General features: G+C 38.9%; 1 pseudogene; it reads left to right on the top strand.

The window, feature by feature from the left end:
• Positions 1–6,170: 6,170 nt before the first annotated feature.
• Positions 6,171–8,188, top strand: LOC149187491 (delta-aminolevulinic acid dehydratase, chloroplastic-like; annotated as a pseudogene).
• Positions 8,189–13,007: the final 4,819 nt, after the last annotated feature.

The raw sequence follows: 13,007 nt of genomic DNA, 5'->3' as shown, positions 1-13,007 counted from the left end.
GTTACCCCTCAATTTGCAGACAAAACATTTGTTCTATCAGGAGAGGCCTACCTCTTACAGGTTACCCAAAGATTGTTCTATTCACACAACAAACAAAACACTTCTTCGCGCGATGTCTACCGAGATAAAAAAAGGTGAGTGACAACGTCCGCCAACTCACATAACTTTGACAAGAGAATCTTATTCTAGAATAACCCCTCTTCCACCGACGGACGGGGTACAGACTAGTCATATTCTCCCGCGGAAACCTACCCTATACCCGAAGTTTTCCTGCCGAAGCAGACCAGGACGCATGCCCCCTGGGTTTCAGTCATATCCCTCCGAATTACTTGCGCTCATCGGGAGGACGGACTGGGGATCGAGACATTTCTTGCGCGAAGAGACAATTTAGGGATGGTATATGACTATTTTCTATGCGTGATACGGGAAATGAAAGCTGGCCCACGAGCTTGACCACTCTTCCTTCGTGTGGAATACACATTACTCTAAAGAGTGAGGAGACGATGGCTCCCATGCAATAAATATAGTCTCATCCAAGGAGTAGGTTATAATCCAAGGGTCCTTGAACTACCATGACGTTCATGCGAACTGTCTTCCCTCTCAATGTTATGGGCACATCGGGAAGGATCCCTAAAGGTCGACTGGTTCCTTTATCAAAGCCTGTCAGATTTCTCATCTCAGGAAAAAGTGATGGCGAACCAAGCGATTTCCAAGCAATAGAGGAAAGGATACTCACAGAAGCCCCCTCATCTATGATGGTACCAGCCATGACCATTCTATATATTTGAACGATAATTCGGAATGGTACACTTGCTGGTAGGCGGGGTCTGCCTAGTTGATTCCAGTCGAAGGAGACAACTAGGTTGCTTGGAGGTGGGACCGAGTAGACGGCCGGGTATGGCTCTGACGAACTTCCTTCCTGTGGTAAAGGAATGGGTGGATTGCCCCCATGTTTGTCGGAGTCTGTGTTGATGAAGAGAATTTGGACGGTGTCATCCTTGTTCTCTTCAGTGACTGTATCATCCGAAGATAAAATCTTTGAAGGCAAGACCGGGTCAACTGCCACCTCGACCTTTTGACTTTCGTCTGGTATGGATTCAGTTGGTTTATCTTCAATGATAGGCACTTCAGCCGACCACTTGAGCGGGCCAGCTGGATTCTCAACTAGTGATGGACTCGGCAAGAGTTTTTTACATCCAGGAGGAAGTCGTAACGGTGAAACCAGACGATCATCCAAAACTCTTTTAGCTTCGTCTAAGAAGGGACAATGGTGGAGGGCATGATCGCCTTCACACAGTTTACAAGGAAATCTAGCTTTCCCTTTTTGTCCTGGCGCTTCACTTTCACTAGTTGACGGTGTGCTTTCAACATGATCACCAGAGGTTGATGACACCAGATTGTGCAAACGAGGAGACTATTCCCTTAGTGTCCAGGGGATGCAAGGACAATCTCTGTGAAAGTGGTCTCCTTTGCAAATGACACATGGCGATTTAGGCATGGTCGGTGCAGTGTGTGGATTTTCATTAGACGACACTCGTTTTCCCCGATTCGCCTTTGGCTCCTTCTCCTTCTTCTCTTTTTTCTTATTTTCCTTCTTCTCCTTAGGAACATGGCTTTTAGCTTTACCAGTTCCATCAAGTGAAGAGGAAGGAGGAGAGGAAGAATTATAGGAAGTAGAAGGCTGGTGGGCAACTCTGGACTCGTCTAATTGCTGATTCGATTGTTTAGGAATAGTGGTGTTCTGAACGACATTGGTTGAGAAGAGCCATACTAGCAAGCCAATTGTCAGTCCTGGAAGCGACAATGTGGCCATATGGGGCGCACCAACATCTCCCCAAGAGGAGAAGGGACTAGGATTTCCACCAAGGGGAATTCCTTGGTTGGTAGGCTCCATTTTCTCAACCCAAAGATCAACGTAGGAAAAGGGTATGAATATTCCGTTTAAAATAAATTTTAACATGCTTTGACACAACTTGTTTTTTCAGTTTTAAAGAGTCGAGAAAAAACAAAAGATGACTCTAGTCTCCTTCGATTTTTAATGAGCCTGAAGTGACAAGTGCTCACATGGACCTTTTCCGTTAAGGAGTCTGAAAAGGAACGAAAGGGACTGCTCTGGAGGTCTAGGTAGAGGGAGTACCAAACCAATCGCAAAACTGCAAAATACTTTTTACGGTACGGTAGTCAATCTTCCCGAATGCTGTGTTCGGTGCATTGCGATCAGTAGGGCGGCTGACACGGCTTCCATGGATAAAGGTTTTAAGCCTATAGGGGTCTCCCAATATATACTCGATGGTACGTGGGAGCACAAGTCCGTACTGACACTTATCGTCTCAAAGTGGAGGAATCACCCAACCATCAGTGAGGACAATAGTTACCAGGCTTTATGACGCCGGAATACGTCTCTAGCCTAGACCTCTAAATGTTGTGCGTTAAGTTACAAAGCATTGTTAAGTTCATTGAATTTATTTTAAGTTGATCTTTCTTATGAAGTTTGCCTTTTGGGATCACCACAAGATGTATATGTAATTTCTAAAATGCAATCTAAAGATGATAAACAAACTTTTATCTCTTTTCAGCAATGAAAATCCTAGCTACTAAGGGAAAAGAAAGGCACCTTTTCGCAAAGAGCAAAGAGCACACTGTAAATGAACTTTTCCTAAATCAAGCCAAACTGACTGCCAATATGCAAATGCACATGCATGTGTTTTTTTTTTTCACTTTCTTAATATTGATGCCTAAAAAGAAAGTTGTTGTACAAATCTAAATTTTCTTTCAAGTGACAAACACAAACAAGCTTCTTTTCGAGATCAAAAGGTAGAGACGATTATGACACTTTATGATTTTTAAATAAATACTCGTTTCGACACTAGAGAGTGACAAATTCAAGACAAAGGCAAAATTAAAATCATAATCGACTATCAACAACAAATAAACTTTCTCCTATGATAAAAATCGACACTTGCAACAGATCTAAATCAAAGGACGACAGTACGACTATTATACTTTTGCAATGGAAAACTGTAAATGATGTAACAAACACACAAAAAACATCTACAGTTTCTTTTGTACAACTGAGGTGGAATATCAGTAAGGAAAAGGGGTTTGAAACAGTGAAATACTGATCACAGGCTGCAAAAAACAGAGACAAAACTAGAAAAATGAAGCAAAGAACCTCAGCTGCACAAGGCTAGGCTGATCAGCACACCTGTTGCACAAAGAAACTGCATTTCAGCGCAGGTAGCCTTCTCGGGAAGTGCGTTGAAATGCAAAACCTCTTCACAGAGTCTGCGCTGGGGCAGAAACGAGAATTCTATCCGGGTTCTGGGTCACGGTTTGCAGTTTAATCTATGGTTTTTGGCCGGGTAAAAGCAATCAGTAATACATAATCAGAGGTAGATCTAAGAGGGGTTCTAAGAGCTATCACAAGGGCAATCAGTTAGTTTATGAATCAGCTGTTCAAATCATAAACAGATCCAGTGAATGGATTGAAGCAACAGATGTCTACTTTGCATTTGTTAGTGGCAAATGCAGTTCGATTGTTACTTCTAAGTTTATGAAACAAACAACAAGAGAAACATAAACAAACTAACTAGACACGATCCCCAGCGGAGTCGCCATTTTGTTATCGGGAAAAGTGTCTATCTAGATCTGCTCTATCCCACTAAGGTGTGACAGTAACCTTAGAAACAAACAGAGAAAACTACTTTTGTATTCTTCTTTATGAACTATAAACGAAGAGGAATAGGATGTACCAACCTGTGCCTTGCGCTAGTCCTTTGATCCAATCTCTCTCCTCTTTGACAGCTTCCAGCTACCTGCTCCTTTGCTTGCCCAGCTTCACCAAGTACCTGCAAGATCACAGAAGGAAGAAACTATACAAAGACATGGGTTTATATTCATAAATAACTTAGGATCAGATTTAAGTTAACCATACAAATGCAACAAACATCAATGAAACACAAGCATGGAGAAGAAACTCAAATAGTTTTATTGATATACAAGAAGATCCAGGAGGAGTTACAACCGATGATTCCTGACCCAGCATCAACCTCCCAGCAAAGAAGTCCCTTCTTCAACCCCAACAAAGCATAGATCACCCAATTCTCTAATATGTATCTCAAAACCAACAGCAATTCCTTACAATGTCCAAAATTCCAGCCCCTGGATCTTTGGGATGAGGGATCCATATATAGATGTATGCAAGGAAGATGAGTTATCTCATGAATTGATTAGTGGCTTCTCTCTGTCAGTTCTTGCTTCCACTTGGAGACTGAGAGCCTCTTACTCATCCTTGGTCGAATTCAGTGAGGCAAGTGTCATTGGAGAAGATTCTGGAAGCTTCCATTGTCTCTCCACCTCGTGGAATGACTCTGCCACTTGTCATTTCCCACTCAACGCACCCTGGTAGTGCATTTAGGTGCGTTGCAACGCACCTAGCTAGTGGACTTAGGTGCTATGCAATGCACTTGGCTAGTGGAGTAGCTGAAATGATCCTGATTTGACTAGTTCTGAGCAGTTTCTGGTGGAGAACTTCTGGGAGAAGCTGTATTTTGTTGACCTTGTTCCTTTAGGAGTTAGAACAACACTTTTAGGGACTTAGGAGCCCTTGGTTTATGGACATTTCATGCTTAGAGCTGTAAGGCACAAAAATGTCTATAACACCTATATGCCATGAAACATCATATTCCATACTAAGAATGCACCCCAAGGTGTCAAAATTACATTCCAAGTGGAAAAATTGCATTTCTCAGGTTAAAATCTACATTACAACCATACCTGATTGCACACAACCTCTTGCAAATGTACCTATGGAGAAGTCATAAAATATAGTGCTACATTATTTCTCCTTGTGCATATTCCTACACTTCCATAATTCTAATGTACACCTTCAAGTGAGAGTACTAAGTCTACCAAAACAATTTCACTGATTTACCTCGTCTCTTGTTAAGTGCAAGTAGTCTTTAGTAACATGCATGTCTAGGGCTCACTAAAGATCAAAATTGTGATTTTCAAATTTATGTGCGGTTCTTAGAACATTATTAATATTTTTACATCGTTAGAGTTTCACCTCCAATGCAAGAAGCCACTACTATGCAAAAATATTGTGAAACTGCCAAATTCCACAACATGACAAATCAGGCTAGGGTGCCTTCAAAATTATATATGCCATAACATATAGAAAATAAGGTGAAATATAGATGTTCATAGCTAGATTATCTTATGGTCTACAACCCTACACAATCAAATTCCCAATAACAATCTCTAAGTGTTAGTTACTAAGCATCAACCATAACAATTTATTTTGTTTGACACTTTTCTTCAACTCTAGAAAAATGTACAGGCTTAAAATAAATTGCATACCCTGCTCTCATTATAAATCCAAATGTAAATCCTTGCAGTATTTGGTCTACTCAATCAACCAAACACAAATAAAAGAGGAATATTTACATGGAATTAGAAGTCTGAGAGTTAATTATCTTGTTTGCAATCATGACATTACCTCAACAATAAAGAGAGCCCATATCTTGTCACTGTGAGCTTCCATGACTCCCTTTAAAATCATAAGCCCCAAGCATCAAATGACATCAACTATTTCAAGGAAGAGCCCCAACTCCTTACAAAGCATCTACAGTATTTGTGAAAACCAATAGAAGATAACATGACAACGTTAAACCATGTCTCAAAATAAGAAAAATGACTTATTGAATGTAATATAAAAACCCTGTTAATCTAAGAAATTAACTAACTGCTATAAGAAATTCTCAGGGCTGACTCATATTCTACGCTATGATAGGGCACCCCATAGTTTGAAAACCCAATTCCACTGTCCAGCTTGCACCATGTTCCAGGATACCTTTTGAAAGAAATCCACCATCCTTATCAAGCACCTACATAGTTTCCAAGGTAATAAACAATTAAACTTGACTGGCAGGTTTACAGTTATCTTTTTCTTTTTTTAACTGTTGGAAGATTTAGAAATTTATCAATTGGAGAAAAACAATCACTACATTGATGGCCAATACATAAATAAGCACAAGAAGAACAAAATTTCAAATGTAAATCCCCAGTATATCATAATGGAAATGTAATATTTTAAAGCGCCAGTAAACACCAAGAATGGAGTGTCAAGTTAAAGTAACATATATATGTTTTTATTTTCTTGGCAGCCAATGTTGAAACATCCTTGTCGCAACCACAAATCAGCTATTCTGAGACATGCCTTCCAGGAAACAACTATATCTGCTGGAAATTTTATTCTTCCCCTTTTCATTCATGAAGGTTAGTGAACAATTTGTTGCTTTTGTATTTTTGATACAAAACAATTTGTTGCTATGGTATCTTTGATATAATAAATATTTGAGGTAATCCCCATGTAGATTGTTTAATTTGATTCTTATTTCTCTAACAAGCACACAAAATATCCTTTTTCTAAATCAGATTTGATGTTCTTTTTCAATTAACAGGGGAAGAGGATAGCAAAATAGGAGAAATTCCAAGTTGTTTCAGGCTCGGTTGGCAGAATGGATTGATTGAAGAGATTCTGCAAGACTACATTCTAAGAATGTTAATTTCTAATGGATATTTTCTATTAAATGGTCATGCTTTCATATTCATGCATGATTAGCTGGTCACTTTGTTAGAATATTCAAGTTATTTTGTTCACAACATTTTTTCCCATTCAGTTTCACCTTTTTGACACTGTTGAATCTAAGGTCAAATTCATTGGTATTATGCAGGTATATAAGGCTCGCAATGTTGGTGTTAACAGTGTGGTGCTTTTCCCTAAAATTTCTAATGCTCTGAAGGTTTGAATGTTCAGTGCTTTGTTGTGCATTGTCTTTTTTTTTTTCTGGTTAGTAATGTCTGAACTAGAACACTGTTTTAATCAGTCACCGATAGGGGATGAAGCCTACAATGAAAATGGGCTTGTACCTAGAGCCATAAGACTTCTCAAGGACAAGTATCCAGATCTGTTAAGCTTTGGATCTTAATGTGTTTACCATCACACTTTAATTCTTCTTCAAAACTTGACATGGTGTATAATATGTAGGGCACAAAGAATTTATGCTTCTTTGTTTCTAGGTGATTTACACTAATGTTGCTTTGGATCCATACTTGTCTGATGGGCATGATGGAATTTTTAGAGAAGATGGTAAGCCTTATAATTACTTAATTTCTTCTTTTTCCATTTCTATGTTTATTACTTTTCCCTTGGGATGTAACTTTCATTGTTTCTACATCTGCATGTTTTGTTTAGGGGTGATTATGAATGATGAAACATTTCATCATCTATGTAAGCAGATCATTACCCAAGTAAATATTCTTCCCTCATATTCTTTCACTTCATTTAATGTGCATTGTGTTCAAATTTGCTTGTTGAATTTTATTTTACTTACTCTTATTCCCTGATTGCATAGCACCAGTGATTTGCAAATGGTATGTTGAGACAGGGTCAGGTAGGAGCTAATATTGTAAGTCCAAGTGATATGATGGATGGGTGTGTTGAAGCCATTCGAGTTGCATTATATAGATAAGGCTTTCAAGATATGTCTATTATGTCATATACAACAAAGTACCTTCTTGACCTTTCATTAAACCATCTCATTACTTTTCTTACACTTACTTCCTACTCTTAATTGTAGAATGTGATGTTTCAATAAAGACTTATGGATATCACAGTTCCATGAACATTATGAACTTGTGTCTTTAAATGGATATGCAATTGCATTATGGACCTTTCAGAAAATCTCTTCATTCTAACCCACGATTTGGAGACAAGAAAACATATGATGTCTTACCATTTTCTAAGTTTTATTTGGTATGTTGTAAGAATTCAAGATTACTTTTGAATGAATACTTCCATCTAATTCAACTTCAATAAGTAGTTATCAGATGAATCCTAGAAACCACTAAGAAGATCTTATTGAATCTGGTACTGATGAAGACAAGGGAGTTGATATTCTAATAGTATGCATGCTTCTATTGTGAGTTTTTCCTTAATAAACATGGTCTTGTTATTCTTTTCACTTTCAAGTTCTCTATTGTGAGATTCAAACGAGTTTAATGTTTTCAAGGATAGGTCAAGCCAGCTATGCCCTATTTGGATGTGATTAGGCTTCTCCGAGACAACTCATCATTACCGATATCTGCATACCAGGTAACATGGATGCACCTATATAATGATTGATTAATTTGACTAGAATTGTTGTGCTTCACAACAAGTTGTATTAGGCAAAGTTTACACTTCCTGTCAAGGAATTTATGCTAATTTCCAAGTTCAGATTATTGACAATAGTTTGAAAATGGTTGAACATTGTGGGAGAACACATAACAAGGTCTTAACGACTTGTGGTGTTATTCTTTTTTCATTTTTGTTAACCATAATATTATGGGAATGATCCTCTGCCTTCAATCACTATGAGGAACCAAGCCCAATGTGAGGAATCAACCCTGCTTGTCTCTACCATTCATCAAGGTAAAGAGTGGGTGATAGCACATACAACAACACTTGGATACATTTTAAAACTATCTGATTCGAGAGCCACATATATTGTAATGTAATAACTTGCAATTGGGTATAAAAATCTCTCACTGGGCAGCAAGGTTATAGATGACGAGAAATCATGTTGACAGGTGTGTTAAAGAATTCAAAGACCTTAAGTTACCATGGAGTAGCATCAAATAGGGCATCAAAAATGACTACCCAGTGTGCTGCAAAGTACTACTATAAGAATCTTATTCTTCTCATTGGTCAGTTATACCATACTTCTACAGTATAACTAGGCATTTGTGGAAACCATTAGGGGGATTATTTAGTGGTTCCTTATTTCTTATCATTTATGGGGTCCTTTTCACTTTTATGTTGTGATTTTTTTAGTTACTTTGGGTTTGAGTTGACTCTTATTTCTCTCAACTCTTCAATCTCGAGTACAAGTGGATTCACAGGCTTCATAGCGTTTGGCTATGGCCCTTTCCGTAGTTGGTCAGCAACCATCCAAAGCCATCAAAGACCTATTTGGATAATATTATGTTGACATATGGGCTCTTCTATATTTCTGGCAAACCAGAGACAAGTGAAACACATCTTGTTGGAATGCCTATGTGCAAGAGACTACTAACAGAACATTGAGGATCAACAATCAATTTTCTTCTAGTAAAAAGTGCATTGGATACTAAAAACTTTGGAAATTACTAGTATCTTGTGCTCTCCTCTCATGGATTTGGAAACGCCTCAGAGTTATTCCATTTTTCACTTTTGGGAGACTAAAGTGGAAGATATTTTTTACTAACGAGGATAGAAAAAACATCATGCATTTTGTCCACTAAGATTATGAAAAAGATGTGTGGATGGGAAAAATTACAGATGGTTCCTTGTGCTGCCACAAAAAAGTAGAGCGATGTATATGCACTTTCAATCCGTAGTGTATTATAAGTTATAATTGATATATATGCAATTTGGAAGTTGTTATTACATGTTCAAACATTAAGTGCACTGTTTATTTTCATTAATAGAGCTGACAACACTAATTTCTTAGGTAATTGCTTGAAAAGAGTCTGGTATTAACCACTTAGATATGTTTGATATGATGCTCAAAATAAATACTTAAGACTTAAAATATTGATCCTTTTGCTAGAAATAAAAGCATAGTTCTTTGGAAGAAAATTTTAGTGGAAACTAGTACATACGTAGTGGCTTGAATCCATCTTTTGATACGTTTGATTATCAGGTTGATGAATTTTATCCAACACCAAAGAATCTCACAACAAAGTCGTACTAGATAATATCAATCCATGATGATCGCTTCTTCATTGGTGTAGAGCTGTAACTAGGGTCTCTCACACCGCTAATTATTCCACATTAATAAGTTAATCCGGGAACGTTTTGTTATTGCAAGAAGTAGCTCAATCCGAGGCTATTTGTCCGAGTAATGCTTAGTAGTACAGGGTTGAGAAGATCAAAGGAAAATAGATGCTAAGCTGTAATTAAACTAACCTAAAAGATGGAGTCACACAAAACAGTTGATCAGTCAAGGGTACGGAAACAATATCCCATCCCTTTAGAAACTGATTAAAGAAGGGAAATTTAGAGCATGGACTTATAGGTCAGGGAGCTAAGCAGCGTCTTGCTGAGGCTCACTACAGCCTTAGGCCTTCTCTCACACCAAAGCAACAAAGGCAGGTAAATAAATCAGCGGAAAGTAAAATGGAACAGCAAAATGGAAATGGGACAGCAATAAATGGAACAGCAGTAAAATGGAACAGCAGTAATCAAATGGAACAGCAATAATCAAATGGAACAGCAACAGTCAAATGGAACAGCAGTAATCAAATGGAACAGCAACCCTTAATGATTTACGAAACAACAACCATCATCGGTATGTACATGATCTACATTAATATAGCAATCTGAGAGTATTGAATGATACAAATATGTTTCTAAACAGAATGACGCTACTCTCGAATCCCAGAAATATTGTTTAACATAAATCCAATGACAGTAACATTCATGCCAGTACTCTGTTACAGGAATGGCTGAATAAAGATACAATCCGACCTTGTGTAAATCCACTTATACAGTGCAGAGTCTTTACATAGAGAAATCATTCATTCATTAAACATAACAGAGCATAGCGTATCATACAAAGAATTCATCAGACTGCTAAGTAATAAAGATAAACAAACCACACACAAATCACCATATAATGATACAAAAGCAAGTGTCCTTCGGAGCCGGGCCCTTAGCTGCCAATGGTACACTGCCTTAGATTACTCCAGACGCAGAGACGGAATAAACACCAAGTCTTTTATATTAATCACATCCACAAAAGTATAACAAAATCAGGTCTCAGTGAGACTCAATGATTAAAGTTTGTTCTGGAACTGTAAAATTACAAAAACAATCCTCCTCTTGCTTAATGATGTTGTGCCATTATATAAAAGAAATGACGGGGATATCTAGATAATCAGAGATAAGTAAAGCAACGATCCCTCATGATCGAAGATCCTGAGGGATTCGCTAATCATTCAATCTTTCTTGCGTTCGCCGAGCCGGTATCCCGCATTCTTTTCCTGGACTATTCAATTCCGATTTTGCTTGATCGTGTCCGCATCCGGTTCCCTACTGGAGGAACAACAGTTATTTTTCCTCTGCTTCTCGCTTTTGGGCGGGAACTCCTTGCTCGCATGTCTTCCTGCATAGAAAACGTCAATTATTAGCACTTGAGCTTCCTTTGTCTATTTTTGCACATTTTATCAAAATCCTTTATCTTCTTCGAATTTCTCATGCAGAAAAGGTTACAATTATTATTGAAAAACCACTAGATTGCAGTCAAAAGCATACCTTCCAGGTGCTCCACACACCCCCCTGCTTACCCTGTTTCATGGCCTCATGAAAACATTGTAGTTGACATGCAAGGCGGTGAGAGAATAGGCCGGAGAAGGGATCTCGTGAGGAGGCTGACAACCGTGATGAGCAACTAGATTATCAAAGAACTGATCTATTTGATCTGCAGGCATCTCATACAAGGCCCGATATCCGGGTGCAAGGTGCCAAATAATTGGACTGCGAAATCGATACCCTAACTAGGATGGCCCTTCTTGCAGAATCCGTTCCCCATAAAGGTTCAATCGGCTGGTAGCCAACTCAAAATTCTCATATTTGAATGGTTCCCTGAGCTGGATGCTTGGACTAGAGGTCCGGTATCGAAATTTTGCAGCATCGAGGGCAAGATCTTTAATAGTTAGGAAATATTCCAGACCATTTCGGATCAAGTCTTCGTGCATGGGTCCTATTATCTCAATGACACCTGGGATCCTCATAAGACTCCTATGCTCTCTCCATAGCGTCACTGGGTCTCTAGGTTCAGCTCGTATCCACAAGTCTAGGCTATTTTCTTGTCTCTGAAAGGTGTTATAAGCTCTGAGCCATTTTACCTGATTAACCCCAAATGAGATGAAGGCTTGGAATTGTATATCGCCAACAAAAGGGCCAGGATTTAAATCAGTTTCCTGGTCTAGCACAAGGTTGTGCAAGTAAAACTCGCACAATAACCTTTGAACCTTAACCCCATAATGCTTGCAACAGTCTATAAAATCATTAACAGTGTTGATGTGGATAGGTGCTCCTGCCCTAACGGCTTTTATTTTCAATCTCAAATATCTTTCAAGCAAAAATAAAGCATAATTTTTAGCAGGGGCCCTACAAGTCAAAACGTCATTATATAAGGAACACACAGTGTCCATCTGCTTAACAACACTATCTAATCGACCAGTTACCTTAGCAACCTCTTCTTGTTCCTTCTGCCATCCCTCAAAGGCTTGGCTTTCGGATTGACTAATATTCCGAAGTTGTTGTTGTAATTCTTCATATTTCTCCCGGGGGATTGCTTGCTCTCTTAGTTGTTCAGCTTCTTGTTGGGCTTGCTTCATCATCCTGTCCAATTTTCTCGTTTTTGGATCCTTGTTCCATTGAGCCGTAGAGGCCGGGAATTTTGCCTGCAACTTTTTATTGCGTTGTCTAGAGTTCAGAACCCGAATAACCCCTGAGGGTGGTGCCTCTGTTTGGGTCTCCTTATTTTCTTTCTCCTTCTTGACACGAATGAAAGGCTGCTGAGGTCCCCCTGCCATTGGAACATCTTGCTGCTCTTCTCCCTTAATTGGAATGTGAGTTTTTTCTCCAGGGTCAGATGGAACAGCAGTCTGTTCCTCTATGTTATTTGGAACAACACCCTGTTCCTCATTAACATTTGGAACAACAGACTGTTCCTCGGCAGTAGGTCTCCTGATGGGGTTTCGACCAACAAAACGGGTTCTTGTCCTTGGGGTTTTTGCTGTAGTGGCCCTCCTCCTTTTCCTTGAGGTCCTTTGTATTCTCAAATCAGCTTTCAGAATTCAAATTTGCTGCCGGAGCCTGGCTATAGTGCCCAACAACCTCTGTTGTTTCTTTCTTAATTTCTTAATCTCCTTTGCCTCGACAGAGGGTTTGACCCTTAAGCCCACTCCTTCTT

This window comes from Pinus tabuliformis, chromosome 3_1 (assembly GCF_031772625.1).
Source record: "Pinus tabuliformis cultivar Carrire ecotype Pingquan chromosome 3_1, CPIR1, whole genome shotgun sequence".
Lineage (NCBI taxonomy): Eukaryota > Viridiplantae > Streptophyta > Pinopsida > Pinales > Pinaceae > Pinus > Pinus tabuliformis.
Note: the sequence above shows the minus strand (reverse complement) of the source record. Positions and strands in the feature narration are given on the sequence as shown.